At 34.6% G+C, this 27,773-nt stretch overlaps 1 pseudogene; it reads right to left on the bottom strand.

Annotated features, from left to right (window-relative positions):
- Window positions 1-7: 7 nt before the first annotated feature.
- On the bottom strand, window positions 8-26,016 carry LOC131162121 (chitinase 1-like; annotated as a pseudogene).
- Between the last annotated feature and the right edge of the window lie 1,757 nt (window positions 26,017-27,773).

Raw genomic sequence — 27,773 nt, 5'->3', positions numbered from 1 at the left:
TTTTCCACTATTGTACTATATACAAAATAACATGCCTCCGAATCATATGGGTATTGAAGTAGCTAATGAATTGAGACACAGATGTTTTATTATCATATGCGTAAAACTGAAAATTGACATAGTCTATGAGGTTCCCATAACTCTTCCACGGAGCCAAGTAATGTTTCTGAACTTTGTTTTCATCAAATGGAGCTAAAGAAGCAAAAGAGATTACCCCATTCTCCTTAAGGGTCGCTATGAGCTTCCTTATGCACTAAGCAAAAGTTTTAGGATCAGCTTTAAAATGCTACTTTGACATTCGAATGTTTACCCTTGATAGAAGAAACATAGGAGGGGCTGAGATCATCTGAATCCCAGAAGATGCTTAAGTTTCTATTTGTTGGACGAGGAGAGGATAAGGCAGTGTAATGAATGGCAAAGGAGATAATGAAGTTGAATTGGACTTGTGGGTTAATGGGTATGTCTGAAAATGTGACATGTTTGAACTCAGCTCCTATGTATTCACTGAAGACACCGGAGGTGTTGGGTGCTGTCTGGGTTGATGAAGAGGGAAAGGTATACAATAAAAAAAAAAAAAAAACTCACTAATTGATCAAGATTTTATATAGCAAATGGCAATTTAGAAATTATAATAAATTATTAATATTTTCCTAAGAATTCATATACCAAGATTTTTATTAAAAAAAAAAAACAATGAAAAAACATCTTATTATGTAAATATTAAAATTTCAATTTTTTTCAAAAGGTTAATAAGAGCATTAGTGTCATAATCTTTTTTATTAAGATTTTTCACATCCATAAGTCCTATATTTATATGGTATTATAATAATATCTCATATCAATGTTTGTATTTTATAATTTTTAAACAAGGTGTTAATTTTTATAAATAACTCTAAATATTCACACTTTAATATTGGTAAACTAAATTATGACAATATATTATCAACTCATCTTGAAAATATATCTAAAGTTTATTGAAATTATAAAAATATTTTAAGCATTATTATTTACACAAAATTACATGCAATACATATGACCTTCCAACTAGCATTGAACTACTTCTTAAAGAATAAAAGAAAATTTTGGTAGTCCTTAAAGTGATAAATATGTAATGTTAAGTTTACCCTTATATTAAATAGAAATTTCACATCTCAAAACCTACATTTTAACTCCATTGAGACCCTTCCTCTCATGATCTATTCGGCTCATAACTCTTCGAATTTTAGTCCAACCATCTTCTATGGAACCCAAAACATTCACAATGGTGAATTAGCCTTCAAATTTATGTTGCCTATTAATGCAATACACATCAACTGCATCCACCATGCAGGAGGCATTCTAGACTAGCATGATTTAACATGAAACTCAATTTGTGATCATAATACCTTATAATTAATCAGAGGAGCCACCCGCATCATCTGGTCCAGATTGGCGCATCCTTTCCTCTAACTACGTTTCCTATCCATCATGGCTTGCATCTGGGCACAAAAGTTGGAGACCTCCGATCTTAATTCCACGTTCTCCATAGTGATCATCTGCATCTGTCGAGCCATCTCCTACTTGTCATACTCGGCCACTCGATGCTGTCATTTCATCTCTGCACGAGTTGCCGCACCTATGGATGATGATGCTGTTGGGGTGATGTAACCACTCCAAGACCTTTCACCCAGCCCCCCACTCGTTGCCCAAGCACTTAAGAAGTGATCTCGAAATCTGTCATGTGCTGACTCCCCTCTGAAATAGGTAGCAAGACTACAACTTTGATGTTTTGAATAAAGTAATAAACTAAATCTTTTGCTTCACTTACATGTCTGTCCTGTGCACCCTCACACCACTCCCCCGATTGCTGTTGGTGTGTTCTCTGATCCGGCAGTGGCTCCTCTGCGCCAGTCTTGGGATCACGCTACATAATGATATAAGGGATCATTAGTATTATGTTATGTAATGGTCAGATAATTTTATATATAGTAATTACCTGGCGATGATTTACGAATAGCCTCGATCCAATGCAATGCGTCATAGGGAGTTCATTGCGATTCGCATCATTTGTTTCACATATGACCTACAAAGAAGATGTAATGACGACATATTAGCGACATCATTGTGAAAAATTAATGATTATAATACAAACACATCACCTGATAGCGCGGGTTGTGGAAATGGCGACACACCACGTCCCAATCTTCTTGGGATATCTTATTGTATGGCCGCACTTCTACTTCATCTCCCATCGTTTGAAAATGGGAGTGCATTTTCGAGCAATAGCTCTTAAACTTATTACACAATTGGACGTCGGTTGCCCTCCTCACATGGTCATCCTCGAGGATGTCCATATCAAACTCTTTCTGTATATATAGGTAATACAATTACAACGTTAGAAAGTTGTTAATTGGCTAGTATAGTAAAAGTAAAAAAGCATTTAAATTAAAAACAACTTTATAGGGTTTGGGAACTTACCAAAATGCACTGCTCCTGAGTCACCTGCGGCCAGCTGAATGCGGTGATTGGAGCATACTGTCGGCATATAATGTCGAGCTCCCTCGTCCACATGGTGCACCAATCGTTTAGCGAGGTGGTGTATCCTAGAGGAATGTCGATCTGAATCCGCTATTTAGTCCTATCCAGGTGCTTCTTCAGCAACATGTTCTTTGCTACACCACGGTCTGACCTGATCGTGGATGTAGATGCTGAAAGTAGAGTTAATTTAAAAACAACATATAATCATACATGTGAATAACTATCATCAACAGTTGACATGTAAATAAATTAATATATCCATACCAACACTGCTCATGACGGTCGGCGACTCACCCTGCGTGTCAGTCGCATAAGTGGTATCCATGTCTGGCTGAGGTTCTGATGGCTCAGACAATGGTGTCCCCGCATTAGGACCGACGGGGTCCACCGGTGTGGAGGATGTTAGATCATCCTCATGCGATATAATCGTGTGCTTGAAAGGATTTCTCCAATGTTGGCCTCCTGGTGCCATATCTGCAAATTAATAGACAAGTAAATATAAGAAGTATGAATATTAGATGGATGCAGCATACATCTATTTTTAAGTTATTTACACATGTTAGAAACATAGTGACAAAAGTAAAATGCTTACCCTCCCTATACGTCCTCAATATCGGTATCATCCTCACTTTCTGAAGTGTCTTCTCTTCACTACAGTACTCGACTCCTGTTTCATCTTCCCCATCAGTTTCCTCATCGTCGATGAAGTAAACATCTACAGAAGGTTCAATTGTAATGTCAGAAGTCTCTACGTGTTCTGCCTTGGCACCATCCCTATGCAATGGTATAGGATCAGCGCCTTCTTCGACAACATCTGTAGCAGATTGCGCTGCTGCATGGACAGATGACTCATCTTCTTGGAATGCAGTCTCACTGGCACTCATCTCACTATCTGCAACTTTTGCAATAGTGTACAAACTTCGGGGAGGAATCTTTTGGGCCACATGCCATTCACCCTTCAATTTGGTGTCTTTAAGGTAGAACACTTGTTCTACCTGCGTCGCAAGCACAAAAGGGTCATTTTGATACCAGGTCTTGCTAAAAATGACACTGGAGAAGTAGGCATCTTTGTTTGTCCTAGTTTTTTATTGCCGATGTCCCACCAGGTACACTTGAACAGGTGGACGACTCTGTTTAGTCCATAACTAAGCTCTATAATGTCATCCAACACACTAAAGTAGTCAATTTCTTCATCTCCTTCTGTGGCTAGCACCGCCATCCCACAATTTTGGGTTCTTCTATGTAGTTTGAGGGACTTTGTATGAAATCATAACCCGTTAACAATGCAACCGTTGTAGCGGTTAACTCATTGATCGGGGCCACATGCCAACGCGTACAAATCTTTACTTGTCGTTGGTTCCTTATTGTAAAACATGACTTTCATCTATTAAATAAATAGGAGTTTAGAAGAATAAATCGTCAATAGTGAAAACATACATTGCTTCTCACTTAAGCAGTTTTTGTTACTTACACGACTCCTAAACCAGTTGATAAATTCCTTCTTATGTCTTTCGTCAACATTTCGTTCATTTTGGATCAAGAGTTCAGTTTTATGTTCGCTATATGCAACAATAGTACATGTTAATGTCAAGTAAGTATATAATTATGCATATGTAAATACAATGCAAAGTATAGAGTTTGGAACCACGTACTCGATATATGGAACAGTTTCATCACAATTGTTGAGGACGTAAAAATGACCCTTTTCTAGGTCGTCCATATTAATGAAATCGTAAACTCGTGCACCGATAGGCCAAACATTTTCTTGAAATATAGAGCTCCTGGGTTCTTTATCTTCGGCATTAATAGCATGAATGTCTACATTTCGCTCATCACGAGTGAACATTGTGTCAATATCATGTAGATACATTAAGCAAAATGCAAGACATTCATTGTCAATGTATGCCTCAATGATTAAACCTTCCAGCCATGCCTTATTGCGCACGTACCCCTTCAAAGTGGACAAGAACCTGTGCATTTTACGTAGCATTATAGACTTGTAGACACAATAGAGAAAAAAAAAATAAAAACAAGGAAATCACGTGGCCATTATACAAGGACTTTATACTTTACCTCTCAATAGGATACTTCCAACGATATTGAACCGGTCCTCCAATTATGGCCTCCTTTGGTAAATGGACAATTAGGTGGACCATCACATTGAAGAATGCTGGTGGAAAAATTTTCTCCATCTTGCATAGTATGATCACGATATCATCTGCTAACCATTCAAGTAAATTTACGCTCAATTTTTTTTAGCACAACTGCCAAAGAAAGAATCCCAACTCAATCAGCACCAAGCGAACATCTTCAGTCAAGTGTTCACGAAGGAAAACGGGTAGAACCCGTTGTAGAAGGACGTGGCAGTCATGACTTTTCATTCCTAGCATCTTCCCTTCCTTCGTGTTTATGCATCGAGCTATGTTCAATGCATATCCAACGGGGAACTTCACTGATTTCAACCATTCGATGAATTTATTCTTCTCATCCTTCGAAAATGTGTAACAAGCTGATGACATGAGAATTTTCTCCCTATCACGAAACAGGTGCAGCTCTGGTCGTATTCCTATGTCTTCCATATCTCGACGAGCATTTGCAGTGTCCTTTGTCTTCCCATTTATATCAAGCAATGTACTAATGACATTCTCACAAATGTTCTTTTCGATGTGCATGACATCCAAGTTATGGCGTAGTAGAAGATCTTTCCAGTATGGCAACTCAAAGAGGATGCTTCTCTTTGTCCAATTCAACTCTCACTTAGCGTGCTCTCTTTTTCTACTAGTCGGTGGTTTCCCAAATTTCACATCTCTGATCAACCTTAGCTGGTTTAATATCTCTTCCCAACGTAGCCGCTTTGGCAGTGACCTTCATTCAAGTTTTCCTTTGAAGCTTCTGACCCCACGAGTCCTCTAAGGATGTCTAGTTCGTAGAAAACAACGATGACACGTAAAGCATAACTTGCGGCCATGCTTCAAGGATAAGGACCCAATATCCTTATTATATACTGGGCATGCTAAGTAACCTTTTGTGCTCCAACCTGACAGGTTGCCGTATGTGGGGAAATCATTAATTGTCCACAAGACTGCAGCATGCATCCAAAATGTTGTCCCGATGTCCACGTCGAATGTCTCCACTCCTTTTTCCCATAATTCTTTCAACTCGTCAATTAACGGATGCAGGTAAACATCAATATCATTACCAGGTGCACTCGGTCTGGGAATCAGTAGAGAGATATAAATGAAAGGTTCTTTCATACATCGCCATGGTGGCATATTGTATGGCATCATCATAATTGGCCACATGCTATATGGGTTGGTCATGTTACTGAATGGATTGAACCCATCTGAAGCAAGGCCAAGTCTGATGTTGCTAGGATCACTAGCAAACCACGAATGCATTTTTTCAAATTCGGCCCAAGCTTCGGAGTTCGATGGATGGGTAAGGGTGTTTCCATCTTGAAGACGTTTCTCTTGATGCCATCTTATATCTGTAGCAGTCTTTTTGCACATATACAATCGTTGCAGCCGCGGGATTAATGGACATTATCGTAAAACTTTTTTGGGGATCTTTTTACCCTTCTTCTGATTAGTTGTATACCTCGGTTCACCACATTCTAGGCACTCGTTTGCATTTTCATGTTCACCATAAAAGAGTGCACAATCACCTTCATGCATGTATTAAAGTGTAACCGAGACCCAATTCATGCATGTATGTCTTCGCCTCATAAAAAGACTTGGGAAGTGTTTCACCATCAGGCAGTGCTGCCTTAATGAGGCTTAAATGCATGTTGAATGCGCTATGAGATAACCCATGCATTGTCCTTGCATGAAGCAACTTTAACAGAAACTCTAATTTTGAGAACCTTTTACAGTTTGGATATAAGGGCACCTGTGCATCCGTTATGAGATTAGCAAATGGTTTACTGAATCGATTCAACGTACTAGGATCGCAATGTATGGTACCTGCTGAAGTAGTTTCATCACCAGTACGCGACACACTAACATCACTCGTGTCCATTGCAATCCCCCTTTGCAAGTCACCTAACATTTCGATTAACCCTTCCAAACGTGTATCACCACCTACTACATTTGCCCCTCATCTTCATCATCATCATTATCGCTCTGAACTATGTAATCTTCACCATGGAACACCCATCTTGTGTACTTTTCTCCATTCCAAAGTATAACAAATGTGAATGGACCAAATCAATGTGTTTGAATGTTATGTTCTGACATTTCTTACAAGGACACCTTATTCTACTAGCTTTGTCTGCACGAGGACGCGCGAACTCTATGAAATCATCTACTTCTTTCATGTATTCTGCCAAAAACCTACCCCGAGCATTCATCTAACTCTTATCCATGTTCATTAATTACCCTATAATATGTTCAAGTAAATGGTGTTCATCATATTCTCATAATGTTTATCATGCATGCATCGTGAATCCTATAATCAACTATCATACTCTAAAGGGTACAGATCCTATCTCATTCAGAAATGTTGCATTTACATTACAATCAATCTCTCAAATTCCTTCATCGTAGTCATTATAAATTTCGAAAGCATCTCCCCATGGCTCTCCAAGTACACGAGATGGGGGAAGTGAAAATTTTGCTAGTTTTCCATCACTAACAAATTGTCACGACACCCCATTATGCACCTAGAGAACACAACTAGAGACGCGCTTGAAATATATAATGACAATTGACAAAGCGTGAACAATGACAACAATGTAATTACAACTTCCTGAACTATCCACATTGGACAATCCATGAATGGTTGAAATACAAACATTACTAATCGTAAATGAAACAAATAATTAACATGTTCAAGTGATTATTAGTCAACATAGTATGACTAATAATCAATTGAAATATAACAATTGATTTGTCTCACATGCACGATTAGGAATGAATGTATAGTAACCGTTCTTGGACGAGTCTAAGGTTCAATGAATACATGAAATGACAATAATTAATTTGGCATTTTTCTTCATCTTCAATTTAGTTCTTGACCTTTCACTTACGATTGTTGTTCTTAGCCAAGTCTTTTTTAATTTCAATTGTAAGCCTAAGATCATCTCTTTTCTTACAAATTTCAACACGTGAGAGATGCGAGTTAGAATGACTTTAAGTTTTAACTGATCATGCATATATTTCTTTGTACATAGTTTTATTATGGACAAACTTTAATGAAATTTAGGCAGCATGCCGTCTATAAATTGAACATTTCCAAAAAAGTTACTACACTAAAACTTGATAGTTTCAAGCAAACAAATCACAATAATACGCATCATGAAGAAACCAGTGAGTTTGAGTATGCGAGAACCTAATTCCACTACCAGCATGCAATTCACAATGTACTACATTCGCCATGCAGTTGGCGTTCAACACAAGCATGTATTTCAGTAGTTCAATTTGGAAAATAAAGCTCCATCTGAACTATTTATTAGACATTTAAAAATATAAACCAATCTACTATATTAATTATCAAATTTGATTTGATTTTTTTTTGTTTTCATTGTCATTTAACTACTTTTATCTTGAATCAGGTCTTGATTTCATATATACAATGCATTGCCTTCACGCTAATTCATACAATAATATATATATATATATATATATATATGGATATCATAAATGCTAGTTAATTAAGATTATAGCTACAACAATTAATGATGTCCATGATGAAAAGATAAAGATACAGATTGTATAATGCCATAAAACTAGTTTAAATCTAACAATTGACCAACTACGAATGATGAGATATTAAGCATGTGAACCTTGATGGCATAAAATCTTCTTATTTTTTAATTCTTATGATATTATAAGATTATCAATGCAGACGTGATAATCTTTTTGTATTATTCTTTATATACCCTTTTAAAGATTATATTCTGAAAACTTTTGAGTTTAGTTATTGAATGTGCTATGCTAAAATTTTCCGCTGAAGGCTTGTATAGGTATGAGTTTATAAAATAAAAGTTTTAGGTAGTATTTGAGAGCATAGATCTTAAAACATAGATTTAAACTTATGTACATTTAAAAAAAAAAGGGAAAGAAAACTCAACATAATTTTTTATATACATATTCTTTAAAACCAATATAAATTGAAATTTAAAATCTTAATTTCATACTTCCAAACAGTTCCCTGGCCTTAACATAATGGTGAGTGAGGAGTCATCACTCGTTGAGGAGGCAGGTTGGTTTGGTTTTTTTCGTGAAGAGTGTAGTGCTGGGAGGAGTCATGAGCAGGGGATTGAAGATTAGGATCTGTTCTGGTTTTGTTTGTATTGGCGATTGGGGCTTAACTTAAGGGGCCTACCGTTTCTACTGCCGTTTGAAATAATACATGTCTATTTATCATTTCTAATGTAACTTTGAGCATAAACTTTGAAAACTCAAAGATGGCTCTCAAACTCTAAGTGTAGTTTATGCATGCTTCACTTGCTAGAAGCAAAATAAATATGCTCATATTCATTAAAAACTTTGATTGCCACTTGTCAAATCTCCATGAAATGCATGTGATCATGTTGCTTGCATAGAAAATGACTAAAAGATTAATCGGTAGAATAAGATCCATTAATTGCTATAAGAGCGGAAAGAAATATAGCAAACAAAAAGTTAGAAGATTCCCTAATTTTTTTCTAACCATGGTGACTACAAGAAAATAAGCAGAGGAGGATTAGATGAGGAAAAAAGTATATTAGAAAATGAAGGTCACATGGGTATTAAATGGGTGATGATTCATATTGCAATAGCGGGGTAATTTTAAAGATGGAAAAAATCACCCGAAGTTGAAGAAATGGAAAAATATAAAATGTGGAAATTGATTATATAAAGTATAGTAAAACTATATTTGTGTGTGCAATAGCTAGTTTAATTAATTAAGAAAAAAATTATTATGTCAAATTTTATTCAAAAATATAATTTGAAACTTAATTCATTTGTTTCATGAAATAATAATAAGAAAAACTATGGTCCATTCAGGTTGTAAGTGGGAAGAACAATTTTCTTCATGCCTAAGGCTAAGAGATACAAAAATGGTCCTACCCAACACAATTGTTATCTTAATAGGATCATTTACATTTAAGCATCTATATAAATATGAATTAGTATAAATCTTTGATTGTACTAATTAAAATATAGAAATTAAAATAGATTTTACAGTACAAAAACAACTTGTTTTTTCACTCAAATATAAAAATAATTTCAACCTCCAATATGACGATGAAAAACAACAAGTTATGTGGCAAATTATGAAAAATGAATGGGCCTTCTCTTTGTGCGATTTAAACTTGCTTTGTATGCACCCCGTCAGATTGCAACTAGAGTCTGTGAAAGTCTTTTTTACCCAGTAGTTTTTTTTTTCCTAGAGTAACCAAACACTTGAAAAACAATTTTCAAAAGAAAAAAGTACTTGTATTAATCAAGTAAGCACAGACAATACTAGATCCATAAGGCTACAACTGTTGGTAAATGTTTTGGAGTTCAGAATAATGTTCATGTATGCATAGAAACAGATCACAATTCTAACCTAGCTTTGCAAGCATAAATTGATAGAATCGCCCAAAATTTGAAATGGATACCCAAAATTTTTACAATACACACTAAAAGTAATTAGTCCTAGAACATGCATAACACGTTGTCTTTCTAAAAATTTCATTCTTGTTTAAACATTACTTATAGTTTAAAATTTTTATAACTTATTACTTATAGTTTTATAAGTTTTTAAAAAATATTTTTTTTTCCATTTTTGTTTCAATAAAAATAAATAAATAAATTAAGAGATAAACTACGATGTATTACTCAAAATAAAAATAAAAAAAGGAAAAGAAAGAAAATAAATTTTGAGTATTACCTGGGAGTAGCAAGAGACTGGGAGAGAGGGTTCGACAGGGATCACGAGTTGGCTAGGGCTCCGACCAAGGTGTCTGGCGAGAAGGCCATCAGTCGGCTGGGAACAGCGGGAGGGAAAGGTGTTAGAATTGGTGTATTCCCAAGGGGGGGGGGTGAATTGGAATTTAAACTTTTTCTCCTAGGTTAATCTATCCTACAACAGTATATACACAACCTAGGGTCTGTCTATTCAATTTCCAAATGCGTAGATAAATATAATGTGAAATTTAAGTCATACGCATCATTCACCCATAACATACATGTGCGGTAAATATAAAGTGCAGAAATATAAATGAACACATGATATGTTATCGGGGTTCGGCCAATCGTGCCTACGTCCCCGCCTCAAGCTCGCAAGCCGGAGGATTCCACTAAAGGCTCACTTAAGGGTGGAGCGACACCGTTTACAACCAGATCAAATTAACACAGGGCTGACCTCAACCTACACCAGTTCAATTAGTGGGGGTGTCCTCAACCTACACGCCTTAACAGGACGACGCACCTAGCTTTCCTAACCGGGTCTAAGCCAATCCGGGACTATTCCAGGGCTAGTCTCCCTCTTCAGGCCCGTGACTGGAAATACAACCAATGTGTATTATACTGAAATGGCACAGTGATTGTGCTTTCAAGTAAAGCAGATATGTACCCAAATTCCCGCAAAAATATACACCACAGTATGAAATAATTTGTAAGCTCAGTGTGGTCTAAGATGTTAACTCTCAAATAGATTTACTATCAGTGTAATGCGTACGTGAGAGTGCAAACCTAAATGATCTTTGTATCACAGGATATTCAATTTAAGTGCTCAAACAAAGATATCATCCAGACTTCATATATTTCAATCAACAAGTTTTCTTAATACACATATGTATATGAAGTTATAGCAACGTATAAGTTTGGTTTGCAAAAGGATATTCAATCTTTTTATTCAGCAAGAGATATATGAGTTAACGAGTATTGCAACAAAGATTTTATCACACTAGCAAATATCTCATCAAATATTTTCAAGATTAATAACACAGTAGATATTTGAAAATGTTTTGCAACCAAAATACAAATACAATCTTCTTAAGATGTTGCAATGGAGGTGCAAATCTTAGAAGATCTATCAAAGTTTTCTTAGGATAGACTTATTAATAAAGTCCCCTAAGAATACTCAAGGTTTAGCTCTCAAAGATAATAAAACAATCAAATATGAATGGGAGAGCAAACCTACTTAGACTAGCACTCAATCAACTTACAAAGGGTTTAATTTGTATGAGAAGGTAAGTATGAGTGTAGGAGGTTTAAGAATGAGTAGTATGGCCTTTTGGATTTTCAGAGAATTTTTACTTAACCAAAGTGGCTAATCCCTCATTAATCTTTGCAAATGTACCCATATATATAGCCATGGAAGGAAATATGACCGTTGGGGACCTATAGGGTATTATTAGAAAAGTTTAATGACGTTTAAGGCATTTTAACCCTGTTTAGAAAAATATTAACCACGGTAAAAATTGGACCAACCCGAGAGGTCCGGTCGACCAAAAGTGGTTCAGTCGACCAGGACTCAAGTGGCTCGGTCGACTAGGGGCATTTTGAACTGAGTGGTCGGTCGACCGGGCAAAGGCGATTTTTTAAAGCTCCGAGGTTCGGTCGACCGAGGCCTTTTTGAACTACGTGGCTCGGTCGACCAGACCGTTGGGAATTCTCCCAAGACCCCTCGGTCGACTAGGTTGTTGGAGTACAAATCTGGTCGGTCGACCGGGAGGTCAAACTGTTGACTCCCAGGTGGTTCGGTCGACCGAGGTCAAATGACCTATAAGGGCTCGGTCGACCAGGACTGGGTCAAATAGTTGACCCGGACCGGTTTCGGTCGACCGGGACAAATTGAACTGAATTGGCCGGTTGACCGAAAGTGCACCAAGTGTGCATTTCGGTCCCGAATTGACCCAAATGAGTCTATTTCAAGTGCCTAATAAACATATGTGCATATGTGCGTGTCCTAAGGTCACTTGGGGTCCAATTTAGAGACACCGAAAAAGTCTGGTGTCGGTCGACCAAAGGTCAACCGAAGGGAAAACCCAAAGGTCTTTCTAAAGTCCATTGTCATTCATGGTTTGTTTGAGCTTACGTATTATCATGCATGTGATGTGTGTGAGCTTATTACAAACCAAAGACCTATTTACTATTACAGACCTTTCCTACTTATGTATTACAGACCCGAATATAAATTACAACAAATCAATTATATCAAGGGTCTTTAGAGTCTTCGTTTTCTCCCGGGTCTCCGAGTGCCATCATAGGATACTGCCAAGATAAACCTGCACATCAACTTGACAATCATTAAATACCTGAGTATTTGTCATAATCAAAACAGGGTATGACCCATAGGGTCAATAAAAGGGGTTCGACGGGGGTCGCAGTGGGAGACTGGGAGAGGGTGTACCAGGCCGGCAGTCCACTAGGAGGTTCGCGAGAGCACGAGACTGAGATGTCTAGCGAACAAGGTACACTAGGCGAGAGCAGCGGGAGATTGGGAGCCAGAGAGATTCGTGGGACAGGTGGAGGCAAAGAGGCTAGCTGGAGCAGGAGGGAGGGAAAATATCGCGCGAAAAGGAATAGTGGTCTTTGGGCATTAGTGACGGTTTCAAAACCGTCACTACTACTCTCCGTCTATTTTTTTTTTATATAAACAACATAGCATTAGTGACGGCCCATATTTTGTCACTAATAATGGACTAGTTGTGACGAATCTAGAAATTTGTCACTAATAAGGGACCAATGGTGATGAATTACCAAATTTGTCACTAATACTCTAAACTGAAAACTTTTTATTTTTTATTTTTAAAAACTAGTAGTGACGAATTTACAAATTCGTCACTTTTGGTCCCTTATTAGTGACGAATATACAACATCATCACTAATACTCTGAACTTAAATTTTTTTATTTGTTTTTTAAAAAGGAAGTATTAGTGATGGTTCTCAAATCCGTCACTAATAATGGACCAATAGTGACAAATTTATAAATTCGCCACTAATATTCTGAACTTAAAATTTTTTATTTTTTTAAAACATGAAGTATTAGTGACGGGTCTCCTAATTCGTCACTAATACCCTTAACTAAGTTTTTTTTATATTTATTAAATTAAAAACACTAGTAGTAACAGTTTCAAAATTGTCACTAATACCCCATTAGTAGTGACGGATTGGGGGATCCGTCACTAATACCCTTAACTAAATTTTTTTCATATATTCATAAATATTAGTAGTGACGGTTTGTTAATCATCACTAATAAGTGACTTTTAGTGACAAATTTAATTCGTCACTAATACCCGAGAATCGTTGCTAATATATTCTCGAAAAAATTTTTGTGCGAAAATTGTTTACTGCGCATTTTTTAGTGACGAAAGTATTAGTGACGGTTCTTAAAAATTGTCACTAATACAACACTATTAGTGATGATTTTAAAACCGTCACTAATACTTTCGTCACTAAAACCCACTTTTTTTGTAGTGTAAACAGTGCTAATCAACACCCACGCTCCTGGAATGCTAGAACGCTAGGGTCGGCTACTCGAAGGACCTGAAAAAATGTTTGTATTGTAGGGGTGAGACACCTCTTAGTAAGGGAGAAATAGGTTTTATCAGTGTGTGGGCACATGAATGTTATTTCAACTGCAAAACATAATACTTCACAATTCCAGTATTTTCACAACATAGTTCTAGTATAGTTCACAACATAGTTCCAGAATAATTCACAACACAGCGATTTCACAAAAACATAGTATATTTCACAACGCATAGTATATCTCACAACACATATCCACATCGGAATTAAACCGGATGTTCCAACTCATTTATAACAACCCATATGAGCGACTTGTTGGTACTAAACACATCAGAATTAAACTAGATGTCCCAACTCATTGGTAACAACCCAGATGAGTGACTCGTCGGTATTACACCATCGAAATTAAATTGGATGTCCCAACTCATCGGTAACAACCTAGATGAGCGACTCGTCGGTATTACACCACCAGAATTAAATCGGATGTCCCAACTCATCGGTAACAACCCAGATGAGCGACTCTTTGGAATTATAACCAGGTGTCTCGGCCTATCGATAGTGAATCGGATGCCCTAGCTTGTCGGTAATTAAACTAGATGCTTACCATATAATAACAATCATCACATAAAATCCCCGGTATTTAACCGGTATTAGTTCTCTACAGATTCCTGAAAACAATTTTGGAACCATCGTTCCTATATCTCATTTCACGATTTCATAACTCAACTCATTTCAATATACCAACTCATCCCACACTTATTTGGGTTACAAATAATCACATCATAATTAATCCGCGAATACAGTTTAACATAAAATGAAGGTACAGTCATCTCTATATTACCATTTATTCAAATACGTGATTTTCCAACAGAAGCTGAGATGAAATTCGATAACCCCAAATTTCCCAAAAACCATAAACCCAAAAATCCCGTAATTTCACCCGATAGATTTTCCCAAATAAGTAACCAAAACATCCATAAAATCATAAACCATAGTTTAACCGATTCTGATTGTAAAAATAACTAATATAAACAGAAACTCTTTACCTTTCCCGAAAACTAAAACATTAACTTAATCAGTCCAAAACACTGACACAGGACCCCCAAACCTAAAAACCAAAGAAAAATACTTCAATATATTCACAACTACTATAGATCTACTGAACAAGAAACAAAGTCAAACACTTACCTCGATTTAGGATCAAAACCCGAAAATCCTCGAAAAGAAATTCCGATCCACTATAAACATAGAGATTCCCCTCCTGATCAACATGGTAACGTCGGATCATTGATTCGAGTAACAAATGACCTGAAACCCTAGAGAGAGAGAGAGAGAGAGTGGTTCGAGTTCTAGAGAGAGAAAGAGAGAGAGAGAGAGAGAGAGGATTTTAGTTTACTTAGCAATGAAGAAATGAATAGATATTTATGACCCCTTTGACCTGGCCAAACTCATCGACAAGATGGCGTCCTCGTCGACGAGCATAAGAAGGAAGTTCATTGACGACGAACTTGCCTCGTCGGCAAGCCTGAGATTTTAGAATTTTCAAAAATCCGCCAGCATCCTCTCATCGACGAACCTCTGGATTTTGTCACCGAGCTGTAGAAGGGACCTTGTCGATGAGAAAAGGAGCCTCGTCGATGAACCTTGCTAGTTTTCCTTTTTTTTTTTTTTAATTTTCTTCCTTCTTTATTATTTATTTAATTCAAAATTCTCAGGTCGGATTCTTAAAGTTTTTATAAATATAATTAGGCATGCAAAATAATTTAATAAGTTGGTACTTGTTGAATTTTAAAATGGTATATGCATATTTGAAAAACATGTACAATTTTTATGTTCCTTGATTTTTCCTTGAATGCTCAAAACTTACACATTCTATGTACCTAGGAAAGTCTAGTTCATGGATACCATTTGGTCCTAATCCTTGGATTATGAATTTCACTTCGGACCCAAATGTTTGATCATCATATAACATTCAAGTCCATGTAACTAGGGGATATTGCATGACATAGGTGTATTGTTCATTTCACACACACTTTTTGGAGTTGTGCTATCTTATTTTGAACCCCAACTGAATTGCTACTGCATTATTTTTGAAAATAGCTTTGATTGACTATCATGTGCTAATTAAAGTGCAATATGTTATGCGTGTGTTCTAAACGATTAATATCAGCTGCATGCTGAAATCCTTTGAAAGGATGAATATATGATGAGTTCGTGTAAATGAACATCATTCTTAAACTAATTTCATTCATGTATGCATGCAAATATATAGGGGAGCTTAAGCCCCATCCTTATGAAAAAGGATTTAAAATCACCTGCCCTGTGGACTCATATGCACTGATCTTCCATTGTTTTTATCTTTGAGTCCTAATGGTATTTTGGAATACCTTGTGTGCTAAATGTCTATAATCTCTCGCATGCTAAGTTTTATTATAAAGGATGAACATATGACGAATGTTTTTGTTAAATGAAATTCATCCTTAGTTATAAATGTGCTTATGTATGCTTGAGAGTATACATGGGAGTTTTGCCCCATCATTAGAAATTAAAATAGAGCTTTATTGTAGCATATGCATCATTGTTTTTGTTCTTGAGTCCTAATCTTTTAGGGATCCATGAATATCATATCCTATTCTATAGAATGATTTTACTGGTTGGATGAAATGCCAAATCTTTATCCAGTAAATTTGTAAAAATTGTTGCTTATACTGTCATAATGAATTTTTCACCATTGGTATCAGTATAAGTAGATAAAAGCATCTAAGTGAGGATTCAAATTGAAAGGGGGAGCATCTGAAATTAACTTTCTATGTTATTATGCTCACAAACATTTTTGGCTTAGATCTATTTTGAAATTTTCTATGGCTTGTGTACTTTAAAGCATGATGATTTTATTGAAAAACTTAAGTGACAACTTGTTGCTTGCCACAATCTTTCAAAATTTGCCATATGATCTCATTTTAAAATTTCAAAAAATTTTTAGATCTATATGGTTGGGTTTTCTGGTTAAATTATGGACTGTTCTTAAACGTATACTACAAAATTCTTTGCTTGCTTAAGTCCTTATGTGGAAGTTTCTTTTTTTAGCAAGCATTGTTCCCAGAACTTGTTAGTAATATCCAAGGGGGAATTTGTTTTTAAATTTTTATGGAAAGAATGAACTTATAATTTCTAAATTTTATCTCTTACTTGTGAGCTTAAATTCCTTCATGACATGTTTTACTAAAATTTGTTTGTGTCATGAAATATTACATTTTAAGGGCTTTACAGCTTTAAATGGTCTTCTTTTTGAAGGAGATATTTTTTTTTTTTTTTGCCCTTTTGCTTATGAAAAAAGGAGGAAAGGTTAAAGAGCAAAATTATATTTCATTCTCTTACCTTTATGTTCAAAAATGGAAAATGAACTTTGTACTTAATTGAGTATTTTTTTTTTTAAGAAAGCTTCAATATATAAACTGCAAATTAAACTACTAAGCTTAAATGCATAACTTGGAAAATGATGAAGTCTATATGTTTGAATTTAATTATATTGAATAACTTTTTGAATTATCCATAATGTGAGGGGGAGCCTTTTCAAGCTAACCCAATTTTACTCATCTGTTTGTCCTCATCAAAAAGGAGGAGAATGTTGACTTTTTGTGTCCGATCCTTGTTTTGATTATGACAAACCACATCTCATGTGTGCGTTTAGTCTTTGAACAGATTTATAATGCAGAAGGCACAAATGAGAGATGTAATATGGAAGCCTTGAATGCACACTAATGATCATATTCCAAGGCGTATTCCATGGACAATCAGAGGAGCAGAAGACTTGAAGACTTTATTTATTATTTTCTAAGTTGAAATAATTATTTAGGTTTAATATGTGCATGCATATCATATGATCAAAATTGAAGCTCAACCGTGACCTTAGATTGACCATAGAACCTTCAAGTAATATGAAAAACCTTTTTCATAAAATGTCTAATTTATACAAAGGTTTTAAAATAGTTTTGAAGTTAAAATAAGGCAAAAACTATTTTTTTACAAAGGGGTTAGTTGACTGGCCAGCCGACCATACAGTAGAAATGAGCATTTTACTCAATTAATAACATCTTGTCTTAACAAGTTGTGGGATTTTCTCTTAAATTTTTGTTGATACTAAGAACGTCCAATTTGGAGTCATATAGAAAAAGTTATGGTCAAAACACAAAAAGGTTTATGCAGTAGAAAAATTCTCTTTATGTTTCTTTCGTCTCATTGATGGGCATTTTTATCAATCCATAACTTCTTATCTTAAAAAGTGTTAAACATAAACGTTGTGGATTTACTCTTAGATTTCTTTTGATATCAAGAACGTCTAATTTGGAGTTCTATAGTAAAGTTATGTCCAACAAACTAATGGGTGTTCACGCAGAAAGCGCCCCAACGGACAAAAAAGACTAGTTTTTCTAAATATAATATTATATCTTTCCCCAATGGCCATAAAACGGCTAGTTTTGGTTTTAACCTATAAATATCAACCCTAAGAACTTGTAAAATGTGGAAAAAACCCCTTGAAAGTATACTTGCTCATTATTTGTTTCTCCCTCATTTTTAATACCCCTTTGTGCTTTAAATTTCATATTTCTCCACTATTTCATTTTGAAAATTCTTCTTGGGAGAAAATCTTGTGTGTTATTGAAGAATGCTTGGAGCACTTATAAACTCATATATTTATACTACAAAGGCTTCTTTTTCTTGAGGTAATTTTGAAAAGGCTTGAGCATATATTCAAGTTTCTATATATTGCTTGAAGGCCACTACTATTTATTCTTATTGTTTTTCAAAGATCAAATTTCTTTTACTCTTCTTCAAAATCTTTTTGGAGAAAAATATTTTGGAGGTTTTATTTAGAAAGACTTGAGCTTATATTCAAGTTTATATATATAGCTTGATAGCATTTTTATTATCATGTTTTTCAAAGATCAAATTTCTCCCATACCTTTTATTTGAAAATATTTTGGTGAAATTTATTTTGAAATTGTTTTGAAGGTTTAAGCATATATTTAAGCTCATACATATATTGCTAGAAAGCCTTACCGAATTTGTTTTTATAAAGATCAATCATTATAAATGAAAACTCTAACTTCTCCTATTCATTTATTTGAAAATATTTTTATTGAAGAAAATCTATGGGTTAGTTCAAGGATGCTTTGAGTATATATATTTAATGATATATATATCTTCTTGAAAATGGCTTGAGCTAATATTCACTTTCATATATTTTGCTCGGGAGCCTTAAATTATATTTTAAAAGGTCATATTCATAAAGAAAATCATTTTCCATACTCTCACTGGTTTATTTGAAAAATATTTTGAAAGGAATACCATACTCGATTGAGCTTCATTTTAATATTATATGAGAGTGTATTTTATTTCTTCATTGAGTACATCTTTTCTTAGTTTGAGAAGCACTTATTTGTATGCAAACTTTTATTATTATTATTGTTGTATTCCCGACATGTGGTCAAAAGAGGATTGTACTGGCCTTTAATGTGCACTGGATTGGTTCAGACCTGATTAGGAGAACCAGGAGCACCATCCTGTAAGGTGTAGTTATTGGGGTGGCTTAACCCTGAAATTTGAGTTGGAGTTTACCTCGCCCTTTAAGAATAGGTTGTCGCTGTGTTGCTCCACCCGATAAGTAAGCAAAGGTAGCGGAATCTTCAAAGCTGGTTTGGCTTGAGGTGGGGACATAAGCAGGATTGGCCAAACCTCGATAACAAATATTGTTTGTGTGTGTGTGTCTCTCTCTCTCTCTCTCTCTCCTCTCTCTCTCTTTATTTCTCTCACATTTAAATCTTGTACTTTAATTTCTACATATTTATGAATGTTTATTTATTGTCATTCTCATTTTCATACACACTTTAATTTTTAAATTAGATTTAATGTGGAGAATTGGTGAAGTTTTAATTAGAAAAATATTTTTTAAATCCTAATTCACCCTCCTCTTGTGATCACACCATAACCCTCAGACCTCTCATAGAGAATTTTGAAATTTGCTTTGGGCTCGGTTGGCCGTGGCAAGTGACCGGTCGGCTGACCAAAGTGATTTGCTGAACCTTCGTAGGTTCGGTCGTCCGGGGCTTTCTTTATTTCTTTCAGGCTGGTCGGCCGAGGGTTAAAATTGGTCAAGATTGTATGGCCAGTCGGTTGGCCATTTCAAAAGAAACATTGGTCGGTCGGCCGAGGCTTTGTAAATGGACAAAATTTGCTAGGTCGGTCGATTGAGGCATTTAAGAATTGCATAGGTCGGTTGATCGAGGTTATTGAAAATATGAGTTTTTGCCCTAATTTTGACCTCAAAATTGTCGAACCTTATGTGTATGAGTATGACATTTTAGTTAGAGAGTTTTTCATGAAAAGTTTTGGGCCATAAGGTTAGTCTATGGTCCTGAGTTTGAGCTTGCAATTCTCATCATGTATGATATGCATTATTACAACCCAATAACTAAATGCTATTACAATTGAGAAAAATAAATGTCTTCTTTCCTTTTGCTTTTCAAATCTTTGTGGAATACACCAAATTTTGATGATCTTTAAGTCCCTCGGGCTTCCATGTATCATTCTCCATATGTGCATTCTGAATTATTACCATGTTCAAGTACTAGGTACACACATGAGATACATGTGCTTTGTAAGTATTAAAACACGGATCGGACTCAAAAAGTCAACAAGATATTCTAATTTTTTTTAAATAAAAAATTTTCAAGTAACAAATAATATGCAATATAATCAAAGTTCAAGGTGTTTTTGTGTTATTATTTAGAACAAAAGATTTAGAAAGCCTATTAATTGCCAAGTATGTAGACATATACAATTAGATCCAATACATTAAAAATATAAGAAAAAAATGAAAGAAAAATTAAAAAAAATATTTTAATTATATTTTATCTCTTTTCCAATTCTTATTAAAAATTTAAATTTATTCTAATCTAAAAAAGTAAGGGCCCATTTAGTTGTGAAAATATTTCCTCTTTTTTAATTTTTTAATTTCAAAATTATTATAAAAATATTATTTTTTTATTTCTGTATTAAAATTTAAAATTTATTCTAATCTAAAAGAGTAGGGCCCATTTAGTTGTGAAAATATTTCCTATTTTTAAAATTTTAATTTTATAAATTATTATAAAAATATTATTTGTATTAAAAATATATAAAATAATAAAGAGTTGTTTAAATGCGCAAAATATTTTTTATTTTTAGATTTTAAAATAATTACAAAATGGACAACTTCAATTTTATAAATTTTATGTAATTTTATATTTATAATTGTATATTCTGCGGTTTGGATTTAGATTTGTATGGATTTAGGAGAAACTCTATGTATAAACTACACAAGTTAAAGTCTAAAATTTGAATTTCATGCTTCCATACATAAAGAGCTGGAAATCTAAAAAATAACAAAAATTATTTTTCAACTTTTCTATATACATTTAGAAAATTGAAAAACAATGTGATATTTTTGTAATTATTTAAAATTTCAAAAATAAAAAAATAATTATTTTCACTAGCAAATAGTGACAAAAAACTGTTTATTATTATTCATATAGATATTATAAAAATAAAAAAATTAATTAATTATTTTAACCCTTTTAATTTAAATCACCACAACCATTATAATATTAAACACAATAAACTAATCAACAACCGTATTAAACCACTCAACAATCCTAAATGTAAATATGAAAGCTGAAATTACAAACCAAACATAACTTTAATTAATTCAGTATTCAATTAGTATAATATCAAAATCTGAATTTCAAAAACAATTAATATCCTCAAGAATTCAGTAATCAGAAAAAGATAACAAGATATTTTACTTTGAATCAATATAAACAATCACAATGGTATTTACCTTAGTTAATCTCAACAAAATGTAGATTTTATAACTTGTCTTAATTTTCAGCCAACAAGACAAGTTATACCACCATTCAAAGAAACTAAATTATTAACTTGAGTTAAGCACAATCAATAATACTCAGTGTTTAGAAAGTTCCCCAATGAATTCAAACTCATACACACATATTATAATTTGCAAGAATTAAAGAGATAGGGAAGAAAAGCAAAACGCCAAGGTTTTTTACGAGGTTCGGCTAGAGCCTACATCCTTGCCTCAAGCAACTCACTGTAAGAATTTCCTTTACCACTTTGTTGAACAAGGTGAAGCACCCCTTTCTTCGTTTGAAGGTGAAGACCTCTCTCTGACAAGAACAACCTCTCGCTAGGCAACGATTCAACAACCCTGAACCGTCAAAGTTTGCACAACAGAAAAATACAATTTGTACAAGAAAATAACTCACAAAAAAGCAGAATTTGTACAAATTTAAAGCACAATATACTTCAGATAATCAACTTAAAAGTGAAGCTCACGAATATATCACAAGTATTTTGAGTATAGAATGTGGATTTCAGAGAATTAAATTAGAATTTCTCTAGGTATTTCAGCAAGAACTCACAATAGCTTTTTCAGAAAGTATTTCAAGAGTATAACACGAATTTATGAATTGTATGTGAGTATTGGTTACCCTAAATTGCGAAAATATAATAGTTATCATTTTCCCCAAGTTTGCTTTAAGTTTGGAAACTCAAACGTTCAAATTTAGAAACAAAATTCGTGTTGTTATAAGTTTAAAACATCGACTTCAGTCGCTTGATCCATAAGGTCACTTGTAACGACCTGAAAATTCATGCCATTTTTTTTTTCTAATAATATATAAAATATACTAATAATCATTTTACTCTGATACCCCTATATTATCTGCTATAACATCTCAAGCCCCAGGAGGGCACTATGGAAAATCCTATTCACAAAATAGCATACCTATGCAGCGGAAACATAAAGTCATACATCCATATTTACAATACCAGAATCTAGTATTAACCCAAAACATACATATATAATTACACATCATCCCAGAATCTTCTACCCAAACACTCTTAAATACTACTAAAAAATGCAATCCCCTGATAACACTTACCCTACAGACAAGGTAGTGTAGACGACCTTTATACCTGCGAGCCTGATCTGCTCGTCTAACTGGATCACCTGAAAAATGTTGATTTACTGGGATGATACAACGCTCAATAAGAAGAAATATGCTATTACTAGTGTGTGGCAACTGAGTTTACATAAATAATTTACTAATAAATAACTGAACGAAGATATCAAGTAAATACTGTGTAACTCACACCTACATGGCTTAAAATACAACTATATTATTTGGTTTTTCTATTTATTCATACTGCTAAGAATATAATATACCTATTGTTATTATGTAAATCCATATATATATATATATATATATATATATATATAACTAAGTAATATCCTTAGAAACCTGTATATTGTTGAAAAGTAAGGTGTAGTCCCAAGAGGGGGGTGAATTGGATTATAAAACTTTCTTTTAATTCCTTTTGAGAATTCTTAAACTTCTTTTATTTCTTTTAAACAATTCTTGACTTGTTTGTTTAATTCTTTAATCACAAAAGAACTTAGATTCTTTTATCCAATCAACAATACTATTTCTTAGCCAAACAAGTAATCAATCATTCAACCAAATAGCCAAGCCAATCAATCAATCACAAATTAAAAGTAAAAACCCAAACCAAAATTAACACATACACCACTTTGGCAATGTAAGGACTTAAAATAGTTTGTTTGTTTATATAAGCCCTGTATATATGAAATTTGTACTTGTTGATATAAAGCCCTGTATTGATAGTTTTGCTTCTTTAATATGATGTGCAATATATCATCCAAACAACATAATATCTACACTCTTCTAATTATTCAGAACTCAACTAAACTCTCAGTTAATTTATCCTTGGACTGTTAACCAAGTAATGCACTCCCATATGGTTTCCGCAAGATATGGTATAACCAACGTACTCCCTTGCGGTTTTCGAAACCCAAATCAAAATTAGATTTCAAGTTTACTTGATTCCCAAATATACGTAGTATATATGATTTTCAATTTAAACCATCCACGCAATTTAAATATGTATCGAAAATAAAGAGTAAGGGAAAGAGAGAGTGAGACCAGGATTTGTACGAGGTTCGGCATATACCCAGCCTACGTCCTCGCCTTTGGCAAACCACCAAAGGATTCACTAAACTTGTTCCTTTGACGGGCAGAACAATACCTTTACAACACTCCTTAGTTAAGGCTAGAGCCCGCCTTCTCCAAATGATATCCCCTCATTCAGTCACTCCTTTAGGCTAAAGCCTGCCTCTCTAAGCAATACCCCCTTGCTTAGCCAACGATCCAAACAATCCTTGGAATTGTCAATCTACAAGAAATAAATCAAATAGATGCGTACAAATAATGCTCACACAAAGAGCTAATTAGTACACTTTAGAAACTAATATATTTCAAATTCAAAATACCAAAAGAATGAAGTAACAAGTTCAATGTAAATATCACTGGTTTACTTCTCTTTGATGACGATCAAGAACTTAAATCAGACACTTTAGAGAAGATGTAAAAGTTCAAAAATTTGCCAAGAAATTTGCAGCAATTCAGCACTTAAAGTAGATAACAAGAGCTTTGAGTAAGAGAGATTTTGAAAGAATGTTCAATGCTTGGTGTAAATGTGAAGATCATAAAACATGTATTTATAGACTTGAAAAAAATTCACATTCGCCCTGCCCAAGTTTACTTGGAGTGCCCTTCACGTTTCCAAAAGGATTGGGGTGCAAGTCAATTAGATTTGAAAAATAGAAGTTTAAAAAATCTGCCTGTTGCCGTACTTCAGTTGCCTAAAGTGCAACCTCGGTCACCTGAAGCGAGTTCAGGAGCCTGAAGTTATAGGGTCAGGTGCCGAAGACACACTGCCTGTTTTGATTTTCTTCAACAAAAATCCTCGGTCGCCAGAGGATTTCACCTTGGGTCGCCTGGACAGTACAAAATTAGTTTCCTTCTTTATTTTTCAAAGATATTTGGCTTCCCATCTTTCTTACTTTTGAAAGAGATTTTCCAGGGTTTTAAAATAAATTCTCAAAGTCCATTTATGTCCTAATGAGCTTCATTTCATTCATAATGATATTTTTACCTTTGAAGTACTTACATGAAGATTTCCTAACAAATTAAACACTTCTTGTTCTTTGAAAACTTCATGGTCATCTTGAAGCTTTGAGTTCATTCCATCTTCAGATGTCTTTGAGCTTCCCTTTTTGATCACTTCATGACATATCACGTACTTTTAATCTTGTTGGTGATCTTTCGAAGCTTTGTTGGTTTTGGCTTTCTAAGTTGCCTGAAAAACATCATTACTTGAACACACAATGTCATCAAACCTTTCCTTCATTTGTTACCATCAAAACAAGAGGTGAAAGCCTTATTAGGCTAACAATCTCCCCTTTTTTGATGATGACAAATAAGGAGCAAAAATTTAGAAATACTTGTAGAACGCTCCTTCTTACAATAAACATAGATTCAAGTAATGTTTTAAAGTAAGCCAAAATAATCCAAAACTCCACAAGGTTTGTGGATTTGAAAAGCTTTCATGTATATATGTATATATACAACATTCATATCGCATTTACAACATGTAGCATTTTCAACACTCAGTTGTATCATAACAATTTCAGCATATCATAACAATTTCAGATTTCGACATTCAGTTGCATCATAACAATTATATCATAACAATTTTAGAATATAGCATGTTCAACATCATATTTTTGCTCTCTAAATCATCTCTCCCCCTTTGACATCATGCAAAAAGGGATACACATTTTAGTACAAAGCACAAAGTATCATAAAAAAGTTATAAGTAATACAAACCAAAACACATCACTAAGATGTGACATATAATCATACAAAACATCACAATGAGAAACTGTTTTTAGGTTTACATTTTTTAGAGCTAAGAACATTTAATCATCATCTCTTTCAGCACCATTAGAAGCTTCATCGTCTTCTTCCTCTTCTTCTTCATCTTCATCTTCCTCCTCATTACCAGCTTCCTTTTCTTCTTGATCCTCTCATTCTTTCTCTTCTTCAGATTCTTCAGCTGATGAATCATCACTATGGGGTATGGAGCTAGTGTCCATAGGATCACTGTGTGAAGAACTACCCCGAATCTGCACAATGTGCATAAGACGCTGATCTAAGGAGGAATAGTTATCTTGTAGAGTTTTAAGACCCTCACGCATATCTCAGCTAAAGGAGGTGAATTCATTATAGAACGGTGTGAACCATGAGGGAGCTTCAGAGGCTGAACCTTCTGACTAATCCTGAGGTGAAGGAGGAGGTGCAGCAGCTGCCCTCCGTTGTCTCCCTCCTTTTAAAAGCCACTCTTGATTTCATTTCTCATATCCCATCTAATTAAGAGTGGTTGAAGTAAAAAGTTCATATCTAGTTCTCTTGAAGAATAGGTTCGTTGGTGAGGCAATACTTAGTTTTGAAAGAATAAGGCTGAGAGCTCCACTGTATGGAAGAGTTATTTGAGATGCATCAAGCTTAGCCCACATCCATTTTATGATAAGGCTGGCTAAGTCAAGTTTCTTTTCTTTTAACAAACACCACATAACAAAACAATCGGCATATGAAAGATGATCGTAGGATCCAACTTGTGGTAGAATGTTATTAGTGATAATTTTCTAGAGGATTTGAGCTTTCAGGTTTAGTTGCTTATACAATGGTGGGTGCCTAAAGTAAGTTGGTTGATTCTCCATGACCAATGGCAAAAATTCCTTAGGTGTAAAGTCTTGTTGGAGTATCCATGATTGTCCTAATGTTGGGCATTCAAAATTACCAGAAGAAACATTCAGAATGGATGTTAAGGATTGAGGTGAAAGCATTATTTTCTTACCCTTCACATCGGTTGTTAAGGAATTTTCCCCGGGAGTCATATTTGCATAGAAAATCTTTATCAGGTTAGGAAAGATCCCTTTGGCTTGATAGTCAATAAAATTTTTCCATCCAATGTTTCTGAATAGAGGTAAAATCTCAGGGAATTCAGTATTGAAGAACTGAACATCAAGCACTTTACCAAATATTGGTTCAATTGTAAGAAGTTGGGTCCTACAAAGATGTTTAGCTTGAGAGGATACTAGCCATTGTTCAATATTCGGATCATCTCTACCAGAGGATGAGCCACGATTCGTTGTTTGCTTTATTCGAGGCATCGTGAAGGTTTCTTGGAGCAACAGTTGGCTTCTTATCATACCCTAGAATGGGTGTGATTGAGCTGAGGAGCTTGGAATCGAAAGTTTTAGCACTGGAGATTGAATGATTTATGGTGTTGGAAACTAAGGTGAGCGAAATACCAGGGTTTAGGAGCTTGAAGTTTAAGAAAAAAAAAATAGGGTTTCGCGCGTTAAATATTAGGGGAATCCGTGACTTTAGGTGCCTAAAGAATAAGTATAAGTGCCAAAAGAATTTTATGGGATAAAATTCAACAGGCAGTAGTTGTTCGGTCGCCTGAGGTCTAGAGCTCAGGTGCCTGAAGTACATGTAGGAGCCTAAAGCTATCAACTCAGTCAATAAAAGTTCTTCAACTTCTGAAATTTCCTTATTTCTTTGTTTTGAACCTTTCTAACTTAATTCCCTTATTGTATAATGGTTTATGTTTCTCTTTTTATTGTTGTACACCTATCTTTTAACAGTACTTATATTATCAGCTTTTAGATTTTTTTTTGGTTTTATTTGGACATGTAACCTTTATGTTTCCTTCTACTCTCAATTTTATTTTTGTAAGAAGTTATTATTTCATTTTTGGTACCCACATTTTCTTGGTTGCTATTGATTTTTCAAGGGATGTTTCTTTTATTTTCCACA

This window comes from Malania oleifera, chromosome 1 (assembly GCF_029873635.1).
Source record: "Malania oleifera isolate guangnan ecotype guangnan chromosome 1, ASM2987363v1, whole genome shotgun sequence".
NCBI classification, from domain to species: Eukaryota; Viridiplantae; Streptophyta; class Magnoliopsida; order Santalales; family Ximeniaceae; genus Malania; species Malania oleifera.
This window is presented reverse-complemented; position numbering and strand designations above follow the sequence as displayed.